General features: G+C 44.0%; 1 protein-coding gene across 17 annotated transcripts in view; it reads left to right on the top strand.

Moving 5' to 3' along the window:
• Positions 1 to 27,734, top strand: part of IKZF2 (IKAROS family zinc finger 2) — a 111,768-nt gene that overhangs the window by 26,610 nt on the left and 57,424 nt on the right. The window contains exon 2 of one of the 17 annotated variants that reach the window (XM_052675122.1): positions 6,860 to 7,029. The exons of the other annotated variants lie outside the window; for them this stretch is intronic. The gene's annotated coding sequence lies outside the window, so the exon portion shown is untranslated. The remainder of the gene's footprint in view (positions 1 to 6,859; positions 7,030 to 27,734) is intronic. 17 annotated transcript variants of the gene reach the window in all.

The raw sequence follows: 27,734 nt of genomic DNA, 5'->3' as shown, positions 1-27,734 counted from the left end.
ACGCCTCGTAGCTGGAAACAAAAGAGGAGGAGAAAGGACTGCTCGTTTGTAGGTGACAGTGGGTGTCTGTCAGATGCCAGTATGATACAGGCAGGAAAGATGCACGTGCCATGATGCGGTGGTGCCAGTGAGGTGTTTGCAGCGGAGATGGGAAGTGCTGATGCTGTTCTACAGGCCTGAGAACCAGGGTGGCCTTGCCTGCACGGAGGTCTGTGCTGCAGTGTCTAGCCATCTTGTGTTTGGTGTACAGCTTTTATAGCTGGTTCAGTAATCTCTGCTCTCTGTCAATAAAGGAAGGTGTATTTGGTCAAGTCTCATCAGCTTGGTAAAGTCAAGGCTTTTGATAAAGGAGTGAGTCTGTGCCTAGTGGTGAGTAATGGAAGGGAGTTGACGTGAGACGTAAAGATGCTTGGGCCATAACAAACACTTTCCTCATCCTCGGTTCTTGCTTGAAGGCTGATGTCAGTCCCTCTCTACTGTGGAGCTCAGGCCAAGGTCTGTAATGATTGTGCACTTACACAAGGTCTTGCTTTCCACGGGCCACGTTTTGGTGGTATGTCAGCAGAAGCAGTCTTTTTCAAAGCTTTATGTAGCACTAGCATGGGTTTGATATCCCATGGAATGATGTAAGCTCCAGTAGGAAAACCTTGGCATGAACTGCACTGTGTTGACAGAAAACAAACTGTTAACTACAGACAGTGCTGAGATGCTTGAAGGCAAGTTGAAGAGCTCCCTTTACAGGAAGGAGATCCTGGAATCATAGAATTGTTGGAGTTAGAGGGAGACTTTAAAAGTCGTCTAGTCCAGTTCACCTGCAATGAACAGGAATGTTTGCAGCTGCATCAGGTTGCTCAGCTCCAGGTCCAGACTGATTTTGAATGTCTGTAGAAACAGGGCATCCTTTCTGGGCTACTCATTCCAGTGCTTTGCTATCCTTATAATAAAAAACTTTTTTCTACCTTGGCCTTGTTGAGCTTGGTGAGATTTGCACAAGCCCATCCAGGTAACTAAATGTGGATGGCAGCCCTTCCTTCCTCTGTTACCACACCTGTGAGCTTGGTGTCAACCACACCTTTGCTAAGGATGGGCTCAACCCTACTGTGCACGTCACTAATGAAAATATGAAATCCCCCTGCAGGCCTCCTGTCACTGGTCTCCATCTGGGCATGGAGCTGTTGACCACAAGACTTTTGATACAGCCATCCAGCCACTCCCTCATCCACTAAGTAGTCCATCCATCAGATCACGTCATGTCAGTTAAGAGAATTGGATGTTGTGTTGCTCTAAATGATATATTTCTTTAAAATATACAAGCTGTGCTAATTGTACAAAACAGTCAAGCAACGCTTCTCTTTTCTTCAATTAAGTAACTTGAAATTGGCCTGATTTACAGAAAATTAATAAAAAACACCTCCAACAGAGCTTGAGAAATTCCATATAAACAGCATGTTTGTTCTGACCTCACCAGGGGCAAAGGGATGATTTGAAACGTCATGTTGATGTTTAGCATGAAAACCCAGGGTCATGCTACTGCCAGTATTAAGTGAGATACCCAGTTCAGCAGCATGTGCCATAGGTATCCATAAATAGTATCAAACATCAGCTTCTCGAATGTTTTACTGTGTGCAGTCTTCTTCTGTGGGGGGAAAAAAGCAACCATCTGACCACAGGTATGGACATCTTCAAGTTCTGGTTTTTACCCATGCTGTTTGCTTCTGTTTCTGTCCTTCACCCTGATGTGGGAAGAATGGCCTAAAACAGCACAGGCAGATGCCTGCTCCTGAAGCTGCCATGTGGTATCATCTGCTGAGCAGCTGTGGAGAGTCTAAGCAAATGGAATGCTCTTTTGTGAGCCACTGAGCGAGCTGGGGAGAGACCTCACTGCTCTGTGACAACTGTTAGTAGTCAAGCTTCATGTCATCCATGCAGGAACAAGCAAAATATTTTGAGGAGGATAAAATAGGGGAGAGAAGAAGTTATAAACAATACAGCTCTATTCCTAATACGTAGGATTAAAATAGATATGAATATGACTTTTTACCCTTGGAACTCATGAACTTAGTGTTTTATGCGTCTTGTGCACATCTTCTGTTACTTTCATGTTATCCCTGTACTCAGAACCCAGTCTTGCGTACTTTACGAGGAAGAAGTTACACTGAAGGCAAGTCTGAGGACTTGGCATTTCTTATCAGTGCTTTGTGACGTTAGGTGCAGATCCTGGAAGCAGCATGTTTCTGCTTCTGGTCGACCTGGGTGCCAGACTTTGCCCTGCCTGTTCTGTGAAGAGCAAGGTTAGGCCCATCTTTACTTGCGAATAAACGAGGAGCTGCAGGCATCAGGGTTTGGTCCTTTGGAGTGCTGGAGATTTAACTGTCCTCTGGATAAATGGAATTCTGGTGGCTATTAAATTTCTGGCCAAGTCATCTGTATAGTTTTTTGTAAAACCTACTGTAAGCTCTGCATAAATATTCTGGCAAATTTGCCTTGGTTTTTATGGAGGATGTCCATACAGAATTAAAACCTCATCTGTTGCCAAATTTTCAGCTGATGTAAACTGCCTTAAGTGCAGATCCAGTACAGGGCCTGTGATTTAGGGCACCTGACTTTTTAGCTTACTGACTTGCCAACATTTTTATTGAACGTAAAGCTCCACGTCAAGCCATTAGTCAGTTTCCCTTCCCTTATATTTATCACTTGAAAAAGAATGTCATTCTTCTCTAGTATGTATGTTAAATCTTGAGTTGGCTCTAATGCTCAAAATTCAGCTTAACAGCCTCTCTCTCTTCTGCTATGAGGTGGGACAACGTAGTGTCATGTTTTTCAGGCAAACCAAGAATGCTGCCCAGATAGAGAGTAAGACAAGGGATTAACTGGTTCTGGCTAAGAGGAATCTTGGGCAACAGCTAGTAGGCCAGTATTTTCTGAGAAAGAATTTATTACAATGCATTTGAGATTTGTAAATGTTTCTGTTAACGCCAGAACACTCTGGGGTGTATTTTCAAAAGAGTGTTTGCTAATCCTGGTAACAAATAATGAGATTTGTACAGGTACCTCCCGTGGGCTCATGTGGAAACATACGTTGAAGCATCAGAAGTTTCCTGAATGCATGTTTAAGACTTACTTTGTTCTCTAAAGACTAAGAATAGGATTTCCCCAATACTGTAAGTTTTGATCTTGTTGAACGTACGTATTGGGAGATAGGGGTTAAAATAAATGTTGGAGTATTTCTACTTTACCCCTTAATGCAGAGTTGTCACGGTTCTGCACTGCCTGCTGTTACAGTGGAAGAGCCTGGGCTCTTCTGGGAGGTAAGTATATTCATTATATTTAATCAGGAGAATATACCTGTGGTGTTATGCAGAAGAAAAGCTATTCTAATCAACCTTACCTCAAGATCTTGTCTGTCAAACCCAAGCAATACAGACCCGTGCATGCGTATGCACCGAATATGACAAGATTCACCGGATTACTGCCTGCTTGCTCTGAAGTTGGCTCTTGGAATGTGATGATTCAATATCTCACTGACTATGTGACAAATAGGGCTTGGTTCTTGCAGATTTGTTTTCTTGTCTAGCTTTATTTCTAGTGCTGGATGACTATCTCTGCAAGGATTTTGACAAAAGGAAGGAAATGCACGTTTTGCTTGAAAATTAGCACTGAGTTTTGCCAATTTCCTTTAAATAGAAAAGTGAACTTAACGTATCTTGTTATCAAGGAATTTGTCTGCTGGAGGCAAGCTGAAAAATGGTGTCTGGGGCCTACGGGCACAAATAGACCCCAATTTTATATTCATGCAGCAGCCCTTAAATATTGCATTAGCAATATTACCAAGACCAGACAGATCCAGGATTTTCTGTGCCCGAGGCTTGCAGTAAAGCTGGAGAAAAGCAAAACAGTTGACTTTTAAAATCTGTGCTTAAAAGCTGGGAAGTAAGGAGAAGTGTCCTCCTCTGTGCTCATGGCAGTTCTGCTGAATAATCACTTGGCAAACTGCAGCAGCATGATAGGGAAGCTCACGGTTGCCATTCAGGTATAGGATATTGAGGGAGGCTGGAGGCTTTGCTGATGTTTGGCTGGGTGTTAGAAGTGTTCTGTGTTAAGAAAGTGTTTTGTATCAAAGCATGTCAGTGGTCCACAGCATGTCAGGTACTTAACTGAATGCAAATGAGAAAAGCTGATGCTTTTTGTCTACTTGGTAGTGGAACATTAGGAAGGAAGATTGAGGAAACTTTTTGGAATAACTTTATTTTTCACATCTTTCCCGGAGGGAAAAAAAAAAAATTCAGGAGTCCTGGACTCTGCAGTTTATTCTTTCTGAGCCCTTGGAGCTGGATTTTTGCTCTTGGCTTTTTACAAGAGATTGGTCCAACAGAAAACATCTGATCCAGCAGCTTAGCTGGATTTGAGCTTACCTGCTGTTTAGTAAGTCTCCTCTAAGCTCAGTTAAAAACTTCAGTTTTCTTCTCCAAGTTACATTTGTCTGAATTAAGCAAACACTGAAGCACATCTGTTTACTTGTATTTTTCTTTTTCACACTGCTCTTTCATTTCTGGATTGGCTGTTAGAATGACCACGCGCTTTGCTTTTTACCGATTCTGGTGTATCGTGATGAAATTTCTCAGTCACTTATCTTGTCATGAGCCATAGTGAAAGATGGAGGAGCTTTTCCTCCTTAGCATACCTACAGCTTTGCTAGCTTTCAACAGAAATATCTTTGTGACCAGTGTAACATGTGGCTTAACCCTTCCTGCTGACCAGCATGTTGGCTTACGGCTTTGAGTACTTACATACAGTGAGGTACAATATCAGCTCGTTAAGCTCACACAACTGTATGGTGGCTCTGTTCCTTCACTGATCCAGTCTATCTTCAACTTAGTTGCATCATTTTGGGTTTTTTGGCAACAGTGAAGTGACATGCAAATGTAACAAGCTGAAACATGAAAGAAAAGATCAAACCCAAACTGCTCTTGGTTGTGTCGAATGTGTCATTAATTAAGTACTTATATATTCTTTAAGAGATTTCAAGTGACCTCTGGGTTGCTGCTCATCTCATTTCATGCCACCTTGAAGTGCTTTTGCTTTTGGTACCCTTTGGCTCTTGTTCTTGACTCTATTTACTGTACAGGCTCCCACTTCAGATCTTCTTCCAAAGCCCTCCACCTTAACTGTTGCTGCCTGGTGCAGAATCTCATGAAATGCTTTTTAGCACTGAGTGTACAACATCCCCCAAATTCCTTCTTGTCATTGCAGTACCATCCTCGGGGAATTCCAGAGGCTTTGCTAAGCGTGACCTCTTCTGCCTCAGTCCAGCCAGCACAATCTTAAGCCAGCAGCTTTCCACATTTTCCTAGCGTTTCATTCTTATGGCATGCAGTTTCCAAGACTTTCTCTCCGCAGTTGATTTGCAGCATTCTGGCTGGTAGTGTTACCACTCTTCTCTTGGCCTGATTCAAAGCGGTGCTGAAATGAATGTTTTTCTAACACAATTCACTAAAGATTAAGTCTGTATTGTAGGAATCTTAGTATGGGGTCATTTGTGTGACACGTCATTATTGGGATGGACTAAGAGCTTAGATATTTGAAAAGAAATGGGAGCTTTTGCATATAAGAGTTCAGTATGAATAATAAAGTTTTTGGCTTTTTACCCACGGGGATGCAAGTTTGTGGCATTCTTTCATTTTATTTAGGATGGCATTATCTGAAAACTGCAATGTGCTTATTTCTGGTTTGCAGAGAAGGCATTTTTAGAGCAAGCTGATAATGCGCCAGAGTCTCTGAAACCTTAAAGTTGTGGTTAGGATCAAGGCAGTTTAGGAAATTAGGTCACCATTACCTCACTGTTCTGTTGGTTGGATTCTTTTTTTTTTTTTCCTTAATTATTTCTTTAAATTTGAAATCCTGTCATGTAAGCTGTAGTTGCCACTGTCGCTGTTTCACCACTGGAATCCAGGATGGATGGAATTCCAAGCTGGCAGCTTGAGGAAGCTTGATCCTGAAGGCCTGAAGCTTCAGAGTGCAGACTGCACTGCATGAAGGCAGCACCAAGAGAGAAACTGTTGCACAGTATTATTTGGGAAGGAAAGGTCTGAGTGCAAACTCATCTCTGACGCTGCAGGAATAGGCTAGATTTGGGATCAGGATGTTTTGCAGGGCTCCTGCTAGGAGTTGCTTTCTGGAGCCACAGCTCTGCAGTGAGGAGCCTCAGTCTGTTTGGGTGGGTATTTGCTTCTGCACCATCAGCTGCAGCAATTTCACTCAGCAGAAATCATCCCTGTGGGGGCTGCCAAGAGAACAAAAAAAAAAACAAAAAAAAAAAACTTGAAAACCCAGACCTATTTATGTAGACAAAAAAAAAAATAATTGATTTTTCTCCCCTTAAAAATAAATAAATAAATGCTATTAGCAGAGTCTGGGAATAGCTGAAAGCTTTATTCCCATCTGTTACACCGTGCGTGGCTCTTTTAAGGTGTGACCTTATCAAAGCTGGAATCAAAACACCGAGTAGAACTGAAGGCAGGCTCAATCTAGTCGAGATTCCCTTCAGCAGACCATGGCGATGGTGAACAATGGATGTGCTGCTGAAGTTCATTCTTTCCTTAAATGCAGCTTTATCAGCAATTAGGGTGTAAAAAATAGTCCTTATTGGCTTCAGGATCCTTCCAGCTTTCTGGCTTGCACTTGCTTTGCCTACAAAATATTGCTCGTTGAACTCCAGCTGCAGAACCTCTACTGTCACAACTTCTTCAAGGGCCAGGAGGAGGACGGTTAAGGTCTTAAGTCTTCCAGGCACAGGAAAATGAATCGTTTTGGAGAAAGCCAACCCAGTGTTGTGCTGTGCTTGATTTTGGTTGCTTTTCAGGTGTGTTTTAAGTACTTGATGAGGCCATCTGTGAGTCAGAGGGAGCACTGTGACTAACCTGGTGGTGATGCAGGTAGGGAGAAGAGACCAGGAAGGATAAGGAAGGATCCAGGGGACACACTGTGTTTGTAACCTCTGAACTCTGCAGAGTATTACTCAAGCAGATAAAGGTAACATTGGCATCTTCCCCATTAACCCTACTTTCTCAGCCACTGCTTAAACCCCAGGGATTGAAGGAGGTGGAGAGAATGTTGTTACGCACGGGGGGGCTTTTCAATATGAATTCCAATGTGGGAACTGCATTATTGTTGAACCGGCTATCAAGACCTTAGCAAATACCAAAACATCAACCTCTCTCTTCTTTTTTTTTTTTTATTTTTTATTTTTTTTTTTTTTTAACTGCATCACCTGTGACAGCTTCAGTTTACAGACTCCATTCTTCTTGTGGAAATTTTATTGTGTGACCGTTTCCTTGTTTAGTAATACAGTGGCTGGGGAGGAAGCAACTTTATACTTTTGATCTAATTTTAAAGCCTCAGAGTAGGTCACTCAGTCCTCCAAACAATTTCTAAAGATTTTCAAATAAGGTATAACTTGATTTAGAAGGCAGGGAGTAAAGCGTCAGGGCCGAAACTTTGAAGGAGCTTTTATGTGTAACCGTATTGGGATTTTTAATGGGCTAAATACAGCATTGTAGGCAGAAGCTGTAAGCTGAGAAGCCCTCCATCTCAGCAGATCCTTGGGGATATGCCCTTGGGAGGGCTTCAGACTGCAAGAAAATGTGGAAAAACAAGAAGATTGCTCTGCAGGGATGGACATAATGCAGGGAGAGGTTGGGAAAGATAAATCCTTCTGGCCCCCTTCATTATGAGAGTAAAACGACACTTTTGGCTGGAGGCCAGCAAAACCTGGGAGATCTCGGATGGTGCAGACAGGACCAGCAACAAGTTTGGTCAGGGAATGGATTGGAGGAGTGCAGGTCTGCCTCAGCCTTGTGGGTTTTGTTCTGAAGGCAGAGCGTTAACCCCTCTTTCCCCACCGCTTTCCAGAAGCAGCAGCGAGGCAGGGAGACATGCAGCTCTTGCCTGAGAAGTGGAAAACTTGCTGGGGATTTTAATTAAACTTGGAAAAACAAGAGGAGATAGAGGAGGAGGTGTGGGATTGTTGGAGGAGCTGTTTGCTGCGACTTTGACCCGATGACACAGAGGTTAGCAGCAGTTCCATCATCCCCATGCCATCAGAATTCAGAAGCGCTGTGCAGAGAGGGGTACCAAGTGGATTTGCTTACTTGCAAAAAAGCATTTAAAAACTGTATGTATCTTAACAAAAGAAACTGAAAGTGATTCTTGGTGAGAAACCTACTTGTCTAGAAGGTGCTGATTTGGACTTAATCATGTAAGTCACATCATAAAATGCTGTGCCCTTTTGGTTTCGGCCGAGTTGGCTCTGACCAAGGTAGGGCTGAGGTGGGCTTTAAAACCCTTTAAAAAATCTTCAGTGCCTGAACTCCTCAATAAATTAAAATACAGCACCTTTCACGTGGCTATTGAAACCTGCTTGTTCTGTAACCTTGCTTTTCTGTCTGAAATAGGTGAAAATGTTGCTCTAGGAAATTAGGCCATTAAGGGCTAGTTTATCAAACGAATGCGGGGTCACTCTGCTCCCCTTATAGTACATCCGCAGCACAGCCAGAGGTGTGGAGGCTGTAGGTTGTCTTGAAATTAGTTCAAATGTGCAGAGGGGGGCAGCAATGATGTGTGGGTGTCTGATGGCTCATAGGGCATTTAGAAAGCTGGCTCTGACAGCTGGAGCATGCTGGGCAGTCTGGTGTCTGTGTGTGATCTCAGGGGACAGTGCTTAATTTTTTTTTTTTTTTGTAGGAGTTGCATGTAAACATGGGAGGGTAGAATTTGGCCTGTAAATAAGACCTAGTTGGGAATAAGCCTTTTCCAGAGCCAGGCTCATATAATGATAGTTTTCATTTCTTCAGCTGGACGCAAATGAGGGCCACAATCCTAAAAATGCTTACATGGAAGCTTTATTTTAAGATTCACCAAATACTCAAATTAGCCTGCAACTTCAGGGCTTTTAACTTAAGCACACATCTAAGCTTTTTTTTGTGCCTCTGGCCACAGACTGTTTCACTCTGCTGATGTATTTGTGCTGTAGCAACTGCTGTAAGCCTAGGCGTATCTTTCTATTTCCATAGCCTGAGATTTATTTTAAAGCCCAACTTTGTGAAGCTGGGGAGATAGTGAGGGCCACTGCTCTCCAGCAACATGAGGTAGAGCTGACCAGCTTAATGTATTTCCCGTTTCTAACTAGGAGGAATTAGCAGATGTGTGTTGTCCTGGTTCTGACCTCCGAAAACAACATGAGGAGTACCTCCACACTGCCTTGTGCCATTTGAATTTTAGCAACTGAAACCTCTTGGAAATGACTTCAAAATGTTTTCCAAGATTTAAGGACGTTAGGATTTAATTTCACATTGCTTGGGTTTTTGTACTGGCGGTGCCCTGAGGGGTGGTACCATTGATCAAGGGTTTTTTTTCCCCCTGAAAATCATAAGTAAATGTTTGTCCGTGGGGACAGAGTGCTGGGCTGTTAGCTGGATGTAGTACCAGGGATTTGTGAATGAAATGGGAATTGCTTTGTGTCAGAAGGCTTCTCAGGGCATAGGGAAGGGAGAGAAGGGTCGTTTGTGGTCAGGTCATCACACTGAGCGCCTCAGCTCCACTCCTAATTTTATTCCTCTGCTTACAAGTATCATCAGCCTCCGCTGTTCCCAGGGCACTTAGTTACAAACACACCAAACCTCTGCATCCTTGAGTCATTTCTCACTGTGTCTTCTCCTCTGTGTCATGCAGTACTCATGTGTTATCTACTCACCCGGAGCAGATCTGAGAGGTGCTGCGTTCTGCAGGAACGAGAAAGGGGCGCTCTGTGGAGGTGGAGCAGCAGAGTTCTGGCTCCCGGGGCAGACCGGAGCAAGGTGCTTTGCCTTTCTCTTTAATTTTTCTTATCCCTGCTTGGAAAAGGGTAAGAGTGTTTCCCTGCTTGCAGATCAGTGACTTGAATCTCTCCCAAATCTTTGGAAATGCGGCATCCTATGAGACATAGGTGCCCTTTAGTGGCCGTCACCAGTGAGCTGAGAGAGTATGGTCCTCCTTGGCTTGGAATGGTGCCCGTGTGCTTGGCTTTCTCCTCTTCTGCTCCTGTTTACTGTTTACCTGTGGTTGCGAGGAAGGAGCCATAGCAAAGGTCGGCTGTTTTGTGCGTGCCAGTGAAGATGGATCCAAACCTCTCTTCCCAGCATGTCTCCTTGTGTCCTGACATTCCTGTTAGTCATTCAGTGTTTCAAAAACACTCGCTGCCCATTGAATGTTGATGTAGGAGAATCCTGGCTCTCACCTTTTTCTGTTCTTCTGCAGTTTTACTTCATTAGCACCTTTCCTCCAGTTGGGGAAAAGGCTGGCAAACAAACACCTTAACACCTGCCAGCAAGGACCACACCTTGGGTTCTTGAGAGTCATAGCACTCAGTTTATTGCAGGGAGTACAAAGCTGTTCTCCAGCTCTGCTTCAGCAGCAGCCAAGGAACTCAAACCAACTGATGATAATGCCTGTTGGAGTAATCTCTAACCTGAGAGCGGCTGGTCTTAATATAAGCTGAATAGTCATTTTTTTTCCCTTTGAGTAGCACAGAAACCCTGTTGTGCCTTTGCAGTTTCACTGTAGGAAGTGATTATTTTTGTTAACGTCCTATGAAATTGCCAAGCGTAGCTGTGTGTTTCTTTAGGACCTTTTTTTCCCTTTCTTTTTCGTCCTTTAAGACCTCCTTTAAGACAATCCATTGGGTGGGGAAGCTGTGAGTCAGCCTGCAAGACTTCTGCCTCAGCAGTGCAGGTGGAGCGAGGAAAGACTCCAGCTTCTGCTAATCTCCTTCTTTCCAGCAGCTCGCTGTGTAACCTGGGATTAGACCTGGCCTCACTCAGTGTCCTGGGTGGAAGCTTGTCAAGAAGAAGGACTTAGCATGTTGGGCAGCCAAGTACAGCCACGTGGCCTGGTATTTTCAGGGCGGATCACAGCATGCCTGCAATGGATCCTGAGTTGATTACAGTGATCACACTGGTAGAATTCAGGACTCTCCTCACAAGAGCTGTGTACATAATGCTCTCATCGTTTATAAGGGCGGGAAGCTAGTTGATAGAAACCTTTGGACCTTGTCTCTGGCACTGATGGTGAAAGGATGTTAGCGGTTTAGGGCATGTGAGCAGCCAGCGTGCTCAGCTTCTGCACGGGCACTGATAGGAGAAGTTATGGGGCCAGGGCTGTCAGCCTGGAACATGGTAGTCACATCTTCTCATCTTGACATGCTGGAGTCCTTCCTGTATCTGGACTTCTCAAACCCTCCTACCCCCTTTGTTACTGGTAGCTTTCCTTTCGTAATTTCTCAGTGATTTAACAGCAGTTTCTGTTTCATCATACAATGCTCTGCATGAGTGCTTATGACCTTACTGCGGAGTACTGCAGAGTCGTAGCATGTTGAATGAAGCTTTTGCATGTGAGTGTCTCTCCCAGTCTTTTTTCTTTCTGCTGCTTCTCTGCAGTTGTTTCTCCTATGGAAATAGGAAACAGAGTCTGTTTTTTCACCTCTGCAGAGCAAAAGAGCAGATCTCGGGCATTATGAAAACTGGCATCACTGGGAGAACTTGACTGTATGTGGAAGACAAGTGTGTGTTACTTTTCCCTATTTTCAGTTTGAGGTGTTGGCTTGGCTTTTTTTCTTCTGCAAAAATCAGTAACGTAGTTGAAGGAAGTACAAGCTTTTCTGGTGTAAATTAATCCTTGATCTGTAATAGAGAATTGGGAAAAACAGACTTAGTTAACATGAAGTACTCCGCCTAAATCTTTCTCAAATCCAAACGGGGCTTGGAGTAATGTAGGAACAACTTAACTTCACTATCGTGTGCAAACCTTGAAATGGAGGTAGGAGTTAGCTATATCCTCCTATAGCTATATCCTATAGGATTTTGAAGGGGAAGAAACAGGGAGTAAAGTGGAACAGAAGTGGTGGTAGGGATTCTCAGCCACCTGAAAATCAAAAGGACGTAGCAGTGTGACCCAGCTTTGCTCGTTTTCTTGTGAGGATGACTTGCTTGGAAAGTAGTCTAAGGCTGTCTAAGTAATAAATGGCTTTAGTTTACGCAATTAGTGAAAGATGTACCAAATTCTGTCCAAGAGTCTGTGGAGTTGTGCACTGAATAGGACCCTGTCCGTATGTCCATTAATCTTAGGAGCCTTAGCCATGCAGAAGCTAGGTATCTAGTTTAAACCAGTTGGTTCGTCAGCTTCTGTAGGCTCCTCCAGAAATCATTGTCTCATAGAAGAGGTGGAATGAAGTTATTTGCCCTCTGGAGATGCGTATTTATTTGGATTAACTTCACAGGGAGCCTAGACAGTGCTAGCTGGGTCTTGGCTAGCTGACTGTTAGATGTGTAAAACTAGGTGGCATAAATTTGCCCTCGCAGCATTAAGGAGTGAGGTGATAGCTCAACTCACCGTGGGGAAAGACGAAGATGGGAATGCATGCCCTAAACCAGTCTGGAATTTGAGTGTGGCGAGGACATCTCTCATGTTGGTAACTCTAAATGCAGTGGTTGTTTTGATTTTACTATTTGTGCATCACAGTAATGATCTTTGTAGCATCATCCAGGGCGCTGCCTCCTCTGCACAATACAAGAGTTGGACTCCGTGCACATGCAGCCAAGTGGTTGCATCCAAGATTGAGTTGGGGGTGAAAATGATGCTGTTCTGTGTTGTCTGAAATAGCAGAGAAAATGCAGTAAGTGCACTGCCTGCTTGCTGGAGCATAGAGCTGTGTGAGGGACAGACAGCATGACTGGTGCTGGGTATGTGTGCAAGCTTGAGAGAGAACAGAATGATGCTGGAGTCGTGGGAGTGGGTGTCTCATCAAATTTGCACAGCGGTTGCCTGGTAGATTATATATTTTTTCTATTCCTTCTGGTATTTCTGTAGTACTCAGAACTCTCATCCAGGGTCAGAGCTCGTGAGAGGTCTACACTGAACTTTGTAAACACAAAACGCTTATGCTTCTCTGCTTTCTTAACTGGTATGACAAACCAAACTAACCAATCCCACTAAAGCCCTAATATTCCCTGTGCAACTACCTCAGATCTCTGCCATCTCCCATTGCTTGTTTCTGTTGTGGTGTTGAAGTCTGTGGACTTCAGCGAGCTTTTGGTGGTTCTGTTCTCTTTTTTTTTTTAAGAGGGAATGCCCAAAAGGCTCCCAGTCTGAAAAGGATTCGCACCTGCATTGTGATCAGAAACAGGTGAGGGCTATTCCTTGTTCCCACTTGGCCCCCAAGTACGAGGTGTGCTGCTTTCTGCCTCTTCAGGGAGCTGACTGGCATTACACCCAGGTACCTTTGGTTCCGTTCACAGAAAGCAGGTATCCATTTGCAATTGAATTGGCTCAGAATGGCATTAGGCTTCATCTAGAATGCAGAAAAGTAGTTTTAGATGTAGGCAGCCTGCACGACCTGCCTCTGCTGGGTATGTGCTCGTGTTTGCCCGTAGATAAAGCGATCTAGGGAGATTAAATTATTTTTTTAGCTCCTAGTGGTGTCCTGCTGTCTGCTGCCAATAGCTACTGGACTTCTTTTTCGTGGAATTTCTGCTGAAAACACGAAAAGACTGAATGAAACACGAAGCTGGTCTGTAATCGCTGCATTCCTCGCTCGGTTGCATCTCAAGACGCACAGTTCTGCAGCCTGACTAGATCTTTCCCCCCTTAGCCCTCCCAGTCACTTTGCCAACTTTGCCAGACCGCTGCAGTTTTGGGGTTTTCTATTGTTACTCTGCTGTGTTTTTATGTTGCTGTTTATTTAGTTGGTTTTTTTTGTAATCATGGGCAGTCTGTAAGCTCACCGGCAAATAACCTGAAATCCAGCCAACAGAAGCCCAGATCTGGCTACTTGTATTGTGTCGCTCGTGAATTATTTTTCATGAAGCTCCCTCACGATGTCCGCATTTCCTCAAGAGAGCAAATGGTCATTAATCCTTCAGCAGAGAGGAGAAAACAAGCAGGGCTTGCTTCCAAGAAGCTGCAGCAGCCTTTGACCAGCAGTAAACGGTCTTGATAGCATCGGTTATGCGAGGATAAGAATTGGAAATGGCAAGGCCAGTTTTGGAACAACTGTATCCTTGTTTCTCTACCCTTGAGGACGAGGCGGACAAGTGCCTACATGTGTTGGATTTTGTTAGCTGGATCCAGTTGCTGTGCTGAGTTAATGAAGGTCACGTTCGTGTACGGAATGCTGGGAAAGCAGGGGAAGCTGAAACCGAGCTGGCCCATCCCCAGGCAAACTGGTTTTAACCAGGAAAAAGTCTGAGAATGCGAAGAAACTTCTTGTACATCACCTCAGGCAGTTATGTATTCTGTTTCCTAGTTACATTTTTTTTTTTCCTGGTATCAATTCCAAAACAAACAAATGGAGAGGGAAAAAAAAAAAAAGCATTCCTTAAAATAACCCTTTAACATCTTAGGCCAAATTCTGTTTTCCTTGCGTCTGAAGGTAAGATCTGACTGTGCTGGTATTCATAGAGAGCACCCTAGATCTCTGCTGGAATGAGCATGCAATGAATGCCATGGCTTATTAGTAATTCAGAAAGATAAATTGGCGTGGTGGGGCTGGGTCGTGTATTGGCAGTACACTAAATAACAGAACAGATAAATGGGCAGGGCACTGCAGGTGCAAACTTCCTCCTTTGCTGCTGTTGCGCGCATTTCTTATTCAGGATAAAGCAGAGCACCCCGGCCTCATTTGGGGTCTGCAGGCACAGCTCTGATGGAAGGGGTAGCAGTAAGGCTGTTGGAACAGTGACTGTGGTGTTTAAAAGTAGTAGCTGAGCACAAATGTTTCCTGTTGGGCTTCTTGGGAGAAGTGGCACAGGCAGACGCAGCTCCCACAGTGCTTCTGTTAGCTGGCTTCTGTTGTGAATGCTGAAACCTCAGGCCTCCTGTATTGACTGCAAATTTTCACTTCACTGGAGTATTTGCAATGCATGATTGTCATACTGTAATACTTGAATAAACCTTCTTTTTTTGTCTCTGGGTGAGCACATCCACTTCCCCCTCCTACTCTGTGTTATTCTAGTCTTTCAACTAACTTTTGACTCCAAAAATTTAGGGAGCTTGTCATGCCCCACTTTCAGACTGACCATTTGAGCTTCTTGACAGCAAAAGTAGAAGACATTTCTCAACCTCCCTGCGCTGCTGCACTCTGTGCCTCTTCAGTACAGCTCTTCAAGTGCGCTATGAGGTTCTGTGAAGGATCACATTGCTTGGCTCAGTGCTGAAGGCAGCAGGGCACGCAGTCTCTTTGGTGTGCTCCAGCAGCCAGTGGAAACGAGGGGGAGCCAGCTCGTGTGCATCTTAGCTTTGGCAAGGATGATCAGAGCCATAGCTCAGCAAGAAATCGGCATTCCTTCTGCGAGTGAAAGGTCAGGAGTACAGAAACTCACTGCCTTTTTAAGAAGGTTGAAAGTTTGCCCTCCCCTCGCCTCCCCCCCAATTTTTTGAAAGGAAAGCAAACAGGAGGATATTTTCTTATGCAAAGATGGACTGCTTGGCTGAGAACGTTTTATGTGATCTGTTTAAGCAGTGATCATGTGTAACACCTTGGAAGGCTAGTAATCTCTGGGTCAACTCCATTCAGTCCTGCCACTTGCATGACTCACCAGTGGCCGGTTGCATTTGGTGTCCGCGTTCTGACACCAAAATTCTCTAGCAGGCAGAAGAAAGTGATGGAAACAAAACCCTTGGACATAACTTCTGTTGCATCCAGGGAAATTAACTGGCAGTTTCAGGCCTTGAGCTTTCTGATAAACCTATAGTGGTGATATTCCTCGTGGTGGTAGTGGGTGTGCCGCGGGACCAAATACAAATGAATCAGCATGGGAATTTTGTTGTGAAAACCTGTGGTACTGGGCAGTGCTCTGTGGATGCTGTGATGTTTTTCAAGCAGGAAACTAAGTAGAAAGCATATCTTCACCAGAAAGAACACCTGTGCATTGTATGTACACATATGTATAGTTCTTCTACTCGAAAAGCAGAGGTGCAAATGGTCTATTACCAGTCATTCTGCTAGAGTGGGTGGAAAGATACTGAGTAGTTTTTATCTTGTAGGAAGCCTTTGGTGTCTAGAAATCAAAGCTTCTTGTAAATGTGTGCAAGTGTTGATGAGATCTAAATTGAGAAGATTTTGAAAATCCAGATGAAATTTCTGATCAAAACACTGTAGCCAGCTGAGAAGACAGAGGATGTAGCTGTGCCACGGAGAGCTTGGGTTCAGTCAAGCTAAGCAAGTGCTTGAGGTGTCACTGAAGACCCCAAGGGCTTGTAGAGTTCTTCACTGCTGGAGTCTGTCCTGCCTTATATCTTCAGGATTTTCTCAAAAACAGTCCTGATGTTTTCAATGTAATAAATCCCCTCTTTAAAGCCAACACCACCAGTCAAACCTCGTGTATGACTGTACAAACCTCGTGTATAACTGTAGAGTGAGGGAATAAAATGTGTTGAAGATCACGTAGGATTTTGCTCCTTGTCTATTCCAACAGATATTTTAGCAGATTAGGTGCTTTTTCTTTCCAAATCGCTATTGATGTCTTATTTTGTCTTATGTTAATATCCAGATTTCTTTTTTTATCAATACATTCAGTTTATGTTATAAGAAAAACTCACTGTAGGAACAGAAATTGATTTTTCCTTATTAGCACCGTATCTGGCCACACTTGTAACATTGGAAATAGTGAGTCATGGAGTCAATAGCACGTGATATGGTCTTCATGAAGACATCTCAGCTGGCAGGTCGTGTTATAAGACATCAGCATGAGGAAATTTTTCTCACTCACTCGAATGGTTTTTTCTGTGAACACATCAAGTCTTGCCTTTCTTTCGTTTCCTTGGAGCCTCTGTTAAACTTCAGTTGTCCCAGGTTTTTCTGCTTTGATCCATCGATCCCAGCATTAGAGAACTTACAGGGTGTACAGAGGTTTTTTTTCTGAAGACCTCATAGAAGACACAGGCTGTTAGTATGAGCTTGAGCCAAAATATATGAAATGAAAATTGTGCAAGTTCCTTTGCAAGCAGATGTATCTTGTGTCTGGTAGAAAAGGCTTTTTTTTCTGTTTTTCACCAATGTTTTGATTCCTGTAAGCAGTGTATGGCATGCTGAATTAGGATTTGTTTCTGCTTCCATTGACTTTAGTGCACGAACATTTATCTCCAACATTAATCAAATTATTGTCACTGACCCCTCGTGAAAATAAACACTTCTGTCTTCTGTTCTGTAGATGAACTGAGAGGCAAGGAGGTTTAGATTCTGGTTTAAACGTATGTTAGGTTTCTAAAGATGCAGCTGTATGCAAGTAAGATTTATGCAAGTGCTTGAAATGATGTGCGGTGGAAGTTTAAGGCCCAGACGATTGCAGGGCCTTCGTAAGTCCAGGAGGCGCTGGAGTGTCCGTAGCAGCCTTGGGCTGATTTCCCTGGGCTCGGGCTATTTGGGAGCTGAGTTTGTGTGGGACAAAAAGTGCGTTCAGGAGATGCTAGAAGTTGGGTCCTTGAGGAACCTGTAGGCTATAGTTGGGGACAACATTACTCAGGTATAGGCAGCCATTTCTGTTTGTTCCTGGTATCGTACAGCAGCCTGTTCTCATCTCAAGTCATTATAGGTGCTTCAGGTGTTAGTTTTTCATATTTTGGAGGTGTTCTGATTGTTTTGTAGTGTGTGTTGTTGTGGTTTTGTGTTCTAGATGATGGCTGCTCCAAAAGTATCTAGATTGAAACAAATTTCCTACTTCTTGGTATGGAAGACCAAACTTGAGACTACTTTGCATCCTTACAGCCAGCTGGGAGTGAAATGCAGTGGCAGCTGCTAGGTAGAAACAAGAGTTATGAATTTGTCAGGGAAGGCAGCTTGAGAGCAGGACCAGAATGGAATTTGAGTCAAGTCTGATGAAGATGTTGGGAGAGAAAACACTTTGGTGATATTGAAATGGCTTTTGCTTTTGAGAAGTGGAAAATGTTTCCATGTTTGTTTCAAAATGATCTATTTGAGCTCTGAATGGTCAGCACTTGAAAAGGGGAGGTAATCTTCCAAAACATCTTTTTTGTTTTGTTTTGTTTTTTGCTCAAACCAGCAAATCAAGTTAGTTTTACAAACAAGAAGTTAGTTTGACCCATGTGATTATTTTTTTTCTATTTGTCTTCCATCTTTACTGCAAAAACTCCTCCTTCCTTATGTCTCCCATCAGAATTGGAAGTTGAAGACTGGGATGTTCCACCTCCGTGTGCGCGCTTAAAATAAACCTCTGAGCTTTGAGTGTCTCAGGTTCTGCCTTGTGTCAGATGCTTTGTTCTTTCCCTTGAGCGTGGAGTTGAGGATACCTTTAAGGAAGCCTGCGATCCCAAAGCTCCAGGCCTGAAACAACAGAGCAGTAAGGAAGGATTGGTTACATGAGCAAGTCGCTTTCTGCAAAGGGTGCTGAGCTTAGGCACGTGAATAAGAGTGGTTATGGAGCATGAAGGGAAATGAGTGGATCTGGTACACACATGAAAGCAGAGAAATGAAGCGTCACGTGGGGAGTGTAAAATTATATGTCCTAGATGTGAGTATGTGTGCTGCCTTTTTGAATCTTAAGATCACATTTGGCACCAGGGTGGTTGGGTCTGGCGCATTTCTGGTCATAACCGTTGCTAGTAGGATTGTGTGAGTACCTACACTTGATGAGAATGTGACAAGAGAAAATTGAATATAAAGTCTGCTAGGCAGCCAATAAATTTGTTTTATATCTTTATCTCATCCTTGCTTGGCAATTATTTCAGCAGGCACCAAACTACTTGCTGCGAGCTAGAGTGCTCAAATAATCTACAGTAAATTCTGGATATATCCTGTATTCAGGGGAAGGCATAATCATCTGAGGAATTCATGTATTTGGTGTGGATTAAGGTAATTTTAAAAATAATACGTTCTGGATTTTTTTTGAAAGACCACAACTGGTCTGATGATTGCTTACTTAGTGCAACGTAACTGAAATGTGTTGTGTTGCCACCAAACCCCTGTTGTCTATTTTTAAGACAGTGAGGCGGAGTTGTTGCTCAGGTCCTGCTGCATTATTTGTTGTAATTCAGTAGACTGTTAATGGCAGCGTATCACGATTAAGTTACAGGCCTCCTAGGTTGTGATTTTTGGAACTGTGAAGCAGGAGCTGAAAGATTTTGGAGGCTGGTTATGAAAAGAAGTTTGTTATTTCTTACGCTTAAATCCGATAGGTAAGTTAAAGCAGCTGAAGTAGAAACTGTATGCAGTTAGACTCTGAAAAGTCTCCACCTGTCTTCTACAGGAAAGCTATTAAAATACTGCTTATTGTGTGTTAGAATTCTGTTTGCTGTCTGAAATGCTACTAGAGGCAGCAGTTTGTTTCTAACTTCATGCTGCAGCATTCTCGCTTGTCTGCACAGTTGACCCGATCCTGTATGTCATCAGGGAGGAGATGTTTAACTTGTGACACTACTAATCCTTTCCTCAAGGCTTTTTGTTCTTCCTGCACAATGTCCTTTCATTGCTGTTGTGAGCTGGAACATGTCTGCTCAGCCCAGCGATGAATTCATGTAATTACCTATGTACTTGTACTCAAGCCCTGTTGACTTAAACATTAAAGATTGGTGATTGCTTAAGTATTGCACTGAATCAGGACCCCCAGGCATTTTCACGTGTACAAGCTGACTTGGGAATCATTGTGCCTTACTGTAGCTCTCTGCCCATGGGGACAAGATGCCTGTTCCTGTTGCAAGTTCCTGGCTGTGCATGTGGAGCATCCCAGCTGGGGGCTTGTCGCTAACAAAGGAGATCTGCAGGTCCTGGTTGTTCTGTACATGTGTCATCTTGCTCATTTTTACGTTGCTGATATAGATGCACTGGAATAGTGCTGCGTCTTATGGAGAAGGCTGCACTGTTGTCAATCAAGCCCAGTCTATGTTGGTCTTGGCGTAGGTTGGCATCAAGCCTTTGTAGAATATCACTGTCCTCGGCTGGAAGGAGTAACAGACCTGGAAATCGCATCTCAATTGCGAAAAAGTGCCCTGGTCTCCGGTCAGTATGCTGTCATAGGCAGGGGGGCAAGTCCTGTTCCCTGCAGAGGCTGATTTGTGGTCTGCCCTGGTACGCTTTGCACTAATGCAAGCCTTCCGTCAAGGAGGGAGATGTTACTCTGGGAGCATTTCCAGTCTGGGCTTCTGCTGGAGCCCTGTGGCAGCGCTTTCTCAGGTAGATGATGGAGAAGCGGACTTCTGCTTTCTCCATCACTTCAAAAGCCATCCGTGTTGCTTCCTCAGTGCTTTGATATTCTGCCAGCCGAGGGAAGGAAGAACCGTTTATAAATATTTCTGGTAATACAGTAAGTACTCTCACATGTTTTGCTCACTCATTTTCCGTATCCAGAAATCTATCCGACCAGAATCAGTTCACTCTCTTTTATTAGCAGAAATAGATCCACGACAATTAAAATTGATTTAAAAAAGAAAGAAAAAACTAAGAGAAGCAGCAGCAAACACAACATCGTATTGACCGGCTGTGTGCATATTCACACTGGCTTCCAACACAGGGATAATTACCCCTCTGAGACTGTGTGCTATGTACAGTACGGTGGTGGAATTATGCACTTTAAAGAGCTTTAGTGAAGCTCTCAGGATACCAAATTCTTTCCTTTATTATTTTTTTTTAAAACATTTTTCCCTTCTTGTCATCGCAGTAATGATTTTTAATGCACGTGGCCCATCCTCAGAACCACGGTAAGTCAGGGCAGCGTTTCCCCGGATGTTCCTTTTCTTTGGCCCAGTAGAAGTGTAGCGGTGAGATGAAATTTGGGGCTTGATCGGAGGATCCCCTGTACTCAGCAGCCTTCATTAATGAGGGGAAAAGGGTACAGCTCAGATCTTGCTCATTCTGTTTGGTAGCATGTACTTAAATGGGGGTTGCTGAAAGCGAGGAGGTTTGAAAGAGGCTGGGTATGAATCTGTACAAAAACATGGGCTTGATTAGTTTGGCCAGTCCTGGCTCAATTTATTTTAACCTGAGAACCAGCGATGGTGCCTTCTCCAGTCTCTTCATGAAGGAAGTCAAACTGTTTTGATGGCAGTTTCACACAAAAGAAATAAAAATATTTCCTACAAATTTCAGCCTAAATTGTTTTTGGCAAAGGGATAAGCAAGTAAAAAACAGGGCCTTATCGTAGGAAGTGTCAAGCAGTCTTAATTTTAGGCAGAGATACCAGCTCCTCCTAGAGGAAAGGAGCCAGTACGTAAATAGCTTCCAACAGAGCCTTCACCCAGGGAGACAAAAGGTTGGCGTGCAGAAGTCGCAGCCAATGTGAAATCTGAGCTTCCCAATGGATTGTGTTGCGTTGGTGAGAGTTGAGTTTGGGCAGGCTGAGTTTGATGTTTGGGCAGCAGTGTTTCGTGGCGCTCTCCGATGGTCTGGGGGAGCTGAAGGCTGTCCAGATCTGGTGAGCATCCTTGGAGAGCAGCTCCAAAGGTGCCCTCGTGGCATTTGAGAAAGGGTGTCCAGCGGTGGGGGCTGCTGGAGGCGCCCTTTTTGCCCATGGTCCCACCGCCCTCTTTCTTTCTCACTCCCTTAAACGTGTGCAGATGATGAATAGCAGATGTCCTCATAGAATACTTCGGGAATATTTACTGTGGGGTTTTGCTTTTGTTTGCTTTTCTGGTGACTTGGAGATGGCATGGTGAGAAAAGAAACATGTGAGCTAAACCTGTTGGTTTGAACATTGTGTCAGAAAATATCCATAAATTGCAAGTTACTACACAGATGTATAGATTTAATGAGACTGTGTAATGCCATTTATTTATGCTAAAGAATCTGACACATACGGTACTGAAAAAAAGTTAATACTCTAGGAGTTATTTTATATTTTTTCCATTGCCATCTGTCACTGCCTACATAATAATGATACAGGTGAAAGCCTCGCGTTTATAAAAATAAATAATTAAAGGGGAATGAATAGTCATTTAAATATCTTGCTGCTTTAATAACTGGTGTGTTTTAAGCTGTGGGAAGGAGGCAGCGGAGATGCTTACCCCACCCCCTTTTTGTTAGTTTGTTGGGTCTTAAAGACATTTACATTCTGAAAGTGACTTCTGAAAGGGGAGGTGAGGGGGGGGAACAGTGGTGAAATGTTTTGTCCTTCAGATTTGGAAAGGATGAGGCACTAAGCCAGATTCTGCCATCCTTATGATGTACCATTGCTGTCTGTTTCTCGGACCAGTCCTTTGATGTACACCTTTAGATGTAGGGGATTTTCGTGCTCTAAGCCCTGCCTTAATGTGAGGCAGTGCTGCTAGGGTCTCAAAGCGTGAGTGGGTTTCTCTGCATCCAGATCCCCAAATCCTGGTCCCCGTTGGTATCTGAAACTGGTAAAGAAAAAGACGCAAGGGAAATGCACTTCATTGTCTGTCTCAAGTAAAAATACCTGTCTGAAAGCAGCACCCCGCTGACAGAGCTCAGCATTTAACAAAGGCACTGTTGGCTTTTAGGAGTTTTCATTTAACTTCATGTAGCCATGCTATGGTTATGCAAAACTGTTTTCCCTTTTTGCTTTTAACTGCAGTAGAGCCCAGCGCAGCAATGACTGTGAAATGCTCAGGGAGAGGTGCAGGGGCTCAGGCGCTTGCTGCGGTCCAGGGCTGCATGTGGTCGTTGCTCTGCTGAATTTCACCAGACCATTCCTGTACCTGGGAGCTGCCCATAGCTTTGCATCAGTCAGCTGCCTCTGAGGGTGCAGACAAGGCAGGCTCAAATAGACAGGTTTCTTTGTTAATCTCCTTTGTACGATTTGGTGACAGAGACGGAATATTTTTCTGACAGGCGCTTATCCTATAATTTTCCATGGGTTGATGAGTCAGGGGAGGTGCCTCCTTTAGAGGAGGAGGAGGACGTGGCTAGGTCAGGTTGCATTAAGATGATTTAAAGTTGGTACAATTAAAGATAAAGACATGCTTTCCTGAAAGCTGTGAATGATCCAAAGGTATAACTTTGCAGTGAAAGCCTTTCACTTACGTAAAATAATGTCTATTGCTTAAGATATAGTGGCAATGCCAGAATGTGAAGCAAAGTGCCTGGTCCAAACCCAGGGAAGTCATTCCATATCCTTCAAGGAACTCTGTTGGCTGTATTTTCAAATACAACGCAGATCCCTAATGGAAAGTTCCTTATAAATGAAATAGTTTCTAGTGTTATAATTACTGTCTTTGCGTATGTTGGAAAGCATTTTAGGAAGTCATGCACTTTTTAAGAAGCAGAGATGACAGTGAGTGAGCAACGAGGTTTTGGTCACTTCAAGTGGATGTTATAAATCACTTTATTTTTGTTTATAAGAGATGATCCATATATAGCTGTAGTTTGTCGGCATTTTCCATTACAAACTTGTAGTTTTGGGTACCATGCAGAGTGTCTCAGCAGGCTCTTAGAAAATCCACTTAGAGGTAAATGTTGTTATTCAGTGAGTGTATGCTTCTTCTCCCTTATTGGAATTTGAGACGGTTTGAAGCATAAAAATGTGTTCATGGTCTTAATGTTTTAAGAGACAGTATTTTGCAAAGGGGCTGAGCCTGATCTTATTTTCGTTCCTATTTCCATGTTCCAGTGTACTTCAGAAATAATTCTACTGAAGTAAAACAGAGCGGTAACGAGAGAGGAGACTGACTTAGCGTATGTAGTGCACACTGCTGACTGTAAGAGAATTGCTTTATTTAGATGAGTAAGAGAAGGGGCTGGGAAGACCACCCACATCACTAAACCCTGCCTGCTGCAGGTCACCGTAGCTGTGAAGAGAGAGCTTACGATGCAGTGGGGCCCAGGAAAACACTTGCTGCACACCACAGCCCCCCCAAGGCATCCCCTGGCTGCCTGTAACAAGTATAAAGGCAGTGAGACTAAGACAGGAAGCTGCAGTCATCTATGGATGTGGCAGGAGAGCACACGGGCTGACCAAGTTCTGCAGTAAGTTTGCTAAGCGACAGTTGACCAGAAAAGCATATTTTGTACAACATAAGGAAAAGGAGAACTTCTGCTGCCTCTTCCCCCATGAAAACAAGCCCAAAAGGAGCAGAACAAACAGACATCCTACAATTTGGCCTTAGGGAGACATGATCCGTGGCTCCAAGCCTAAGAGCTGACTTGGTTTGGGCATCATCGGAAGACACAGCAGCTAGTAGCTGAGCACTGCTGTGTCCTGCTTCTCTCACATGAGGGTCAGTTCTGACGCTGCATATCAGTGTAGAAGGGTGTGGAGATCAAGAGGCTCTTGCTTGCTCCCAAAGACAGTCAGCACAGGCCCTGTATTATGTTAGGCATAATATTTGTTGCACCATAGTTACTTTGGAAGCAGAGAGGAAAAAAGGAGGGGGTGGATGGGTCATCACAAGTGCTTTTGCTACCCTGGGATATGAATACATGACTCTCGCTCATGTAAGTGCAAGTTGCATAAGTGCATTTGTGGGTGAAATTTGGCCTGAGGTTCTTCTGGAGAGGAATCTTGCAACACTGAGCAATCGTCTATCTCCAGTTAGGAGTTCTTTTGCCAGGTAGAGATATGCAGCATGGGTGGCTTCTGGGGAGAAAAGAGTCATGCCTAAGCGCTGGTTATCTGGGGCAAATCGTGGTCCAGATGCTTCCATCCTTAAACAAAGGTGCTCCTTATTCAGTCTCTCAGCCTTTACTCTTCAGCAGTGTTCTCACCTGAATGGGACTCAAAAATCATCGAAACGATCAGAATTTAGTTCTGTGGTAGAAATTTCAGGTCCTTTCACTGCATTTGTTGGGATGCAGTGTGGTCTTCCCAGCTGAAGTATTTGTATAAGCATGTGTAGCCATTTCAGCACACAAGGGGCTCTGCAGGTTTTGCTGCCATAGCCCTCATTGCTTGTGCCTGGCAGCGGACAGCTGGACTCAGAGGAGCTGCCTGGCATCTTAAAAGCATGGCTACAGAAAGCACACGGTGACATCAGGGGTGCTGCTCCCCATCAGCCGAAGCTGATCTGAGTCCAGGTGGGGTATCCCTGTTCTCCCACAGCCCTTCCTTCTTTCTGTAGCTCTCACAGTGGCAAAAATAAGTCTGATCCACCTGAAGCGTGTTGATTTCCTCAGCAAGGCTAGTTTCCAGCCTGAGCAGTTAACCACCCAGTTTCATGAGCACTGGTCCCAATAGAAAGGATTAGCAGTGCAAGGGGTGGGGAGCAGGAACGAGTCAACCATAGCTTTTGTTAGCTAAAACCTGGCTGAAGCTCGGCCTAGTGATGCAGACACGTCTTAATTTAAACTAAACTTGGGTGTAGCAGACCTGTTAGCCTACACTTACTGCACGCGACACCTCCAGAAGATATGAAATAATACCCTGTTGTTTTTTGGGTTTTTTTTTTGAGAGTTGAAATTGGTTTCAGGGGTAGCTGGCTGGAGGGAAGATTCTTTGATGTGAAAACTAAAAATAAACTTAAATAAGCTGGTGAGTTCTCACTGAATTTCTGGAGTATTAACCAACACCACGTGGCATTCTTGAAGACTGCCATTTGTGGCGTGCAGAAGAAGACTCGGCACGACCCTTTTAAATCTTGCCTTTCCTTCCTCCTCCTTTCTATTAGTTATAAGCTATTTTGCTCAGTTTTACAGTTGTGAATGCTCACAAATGCTGAAGTCAATGTGAAAACATGGTGTCACCATCTAAGATTAATGCTTGAAGCTGAATCTTTGGCAGCTGGTGGCAAATGAATTTGACACCTTGCATCGGGGATGTCCTCCCTGATCAGGATATTGTCGCTTGTCTCGGGTAATTCCCCTTTCTTTGCAGGTGACATTCACCCTCATTTGTTCCATCCAGATACAGCTTCAGTTCTCTCTTAGCCTCTAGAAACCTGCAGTCTACTGAGCAAACAGAACTGAATTCCCTTGAAATTCACCTTCCTAACCCCAAAGTGAAACTGTTTCCATTATGTGTTGTTAGGGCAGCATTGCCCACAGGTGTTGCTTAAATGTTTTTCTTTCTCCTGGACATCTTCATTACCTACCCCAAAGGAGATACTGTGCTGCCAGTGCCTCAAGCAGGCCTGGCTTTCTGTCTTCCTCATACAACTTCATCGTATTTCCCATTTGCTTTTTCATATTGCCCTGTTTGCCTGATTCCAAGATGCTGTCTTGCGCTGGCAATGAGGTTGCAAAGGAGTGGATTCCTCATTTGGTTCTGCTGCTGCATGACTATTCACTCCTCTTGTACGTGTATCTTCTTAGAAGGGGAGGTCTGTGCATTTGTGCATCTAACAGCTCACCATTAAAACAAAATTGACCTGAAAAGCTTCATTAATGAGGAGCCAAATTCAACTAGCTGCAAGAAACTCAACGATCAAGTTTTCTATCCACTGAGACCCTTTTATACAGTTCCAGGAGGAGAGTATGTTTAAACATGCATTGAAGTCTCATTACGTTCCTGGAGTGGTGTAAACACCTTCTTTAAGGACCCTTTTTGCTACCAGAGTGCTCCTAGAACAAACAAGAGTCAGTGCTCATTGTATTCAGGTTTTGGCGTCCCTTACCTTCAGTTTTAAAAATCTGTCAGGGCAGAAGAGTTCTCCTGCCTCCCTCTACCCTGCACTGCTTAATTCTCATTTTCCAAAACACTTGCAGGTTTGCCATCCCAGCTCTTAAAACAAAGTGTATTTTACTCGCTGTTTGGGTGCTTTTAATAGCATAAAGAAAGGATTCCACATCCAAGCACTCCAGTTAAGAACTAGGTAGCCAGGTTCAAAATGGGCCAGAAGTTGGGTCATTTTCTGCTTGTCACATGCTGCCAATTAGCAGTGTTATTAATCACTGCCTAGAAGAAGATGGGTATTGGAACAGTCGGTGTCACTGACCATTGACAAGGCGGTGTGCAGAAGGTCTTGCTGTAGCTGCCAGTTACTGTGCTGCAGCATTGGAACTGAGTCTCATTTCCACAGAAAAACAGCAATTTCTTTATTTCTTTTTATTCAGGCATGAAGACAGGCTGTAAATAGTGCGTATATAGTGTTCTGGGCAGTGAATCTGCTACAGGCTCTGGGAGAGCTAATGCAGCATCTGCCCTTCTCCGTCCCACGAGCGTGGTCGGGGAACACCTTGTGTCTGTGAACATCCTTCATTGCCTTCGCCCACAGAGCTGCCCCAAGGCTCTTCGGGGGTGGCAGATCTGAATTTTGCTTCCACAAGGCTGAGGATCTGAACCCGGGCCAGAGCTTTGTTTCCTGCTGGTGAGAGGAGAGGAGCTGGGGAGAAGGCAAGGGTCAGGTATGCTTTTTCTGCTGCTCCGGGGGCAGCAGGAAGAGGCTGGTGGCTAACCTCCAGCTGGAGACCACAGTCCCTTGGTGACAGCGGCCAGCCTGCTTCTCGAGGCCACAGACCAAAATAAGCAATGACGTGGGACAGCAGACAGTGGAGGAGATGAGAGGCATAGCCCTGCTGCATGCTCCCTGTTGTGTTGGGTAGCAGGATTTTTGTTCTCTAGGGGAGTTGTACTTGAGCTTGTTTGCTTAAGAAAAGATGTCCAGAGCTGTGCCTTACTGCCTGCCTGGCCATCAGATCTTTCAGCGAGACGAGAAAGTGGCTTTGGTTTGACTTGTTGTTTCTCCTACATCTTACATCTGTGTGAAACAGATTTCTATGACAGAGGATGAAACACTAAGAACAATTTTTGAAGTGGGTCCTCCAACTTCTGGTTTGCAGCTACAGTAATTTGTGGGTGAAGAAAATA

The sequence above is a fragment of the Tympanuchus pallidicinctus genome, unplaced genomic scaffold (genome assembly GCF_026119805.1).
Source record: "Tympanuchus pallidicinctus isolate F22 unplaced genomic scaffold, pur_lepc_1.0 scaffold15, whole genome shotgun sequence".
Classification (NCBI taxonomy): domain Eukaryota; kingdom Metazoa; phylum Chordata; class Aves; order Galliformes; family Phasianidae; genus Tympanuchus; species Tympanuchus pallidicinctus.
The sequence above is the reverse complement of the archived record's forward strand: the minus strand, read 5'-3'. Positions and strand labels throughout refer to the sequence as shown.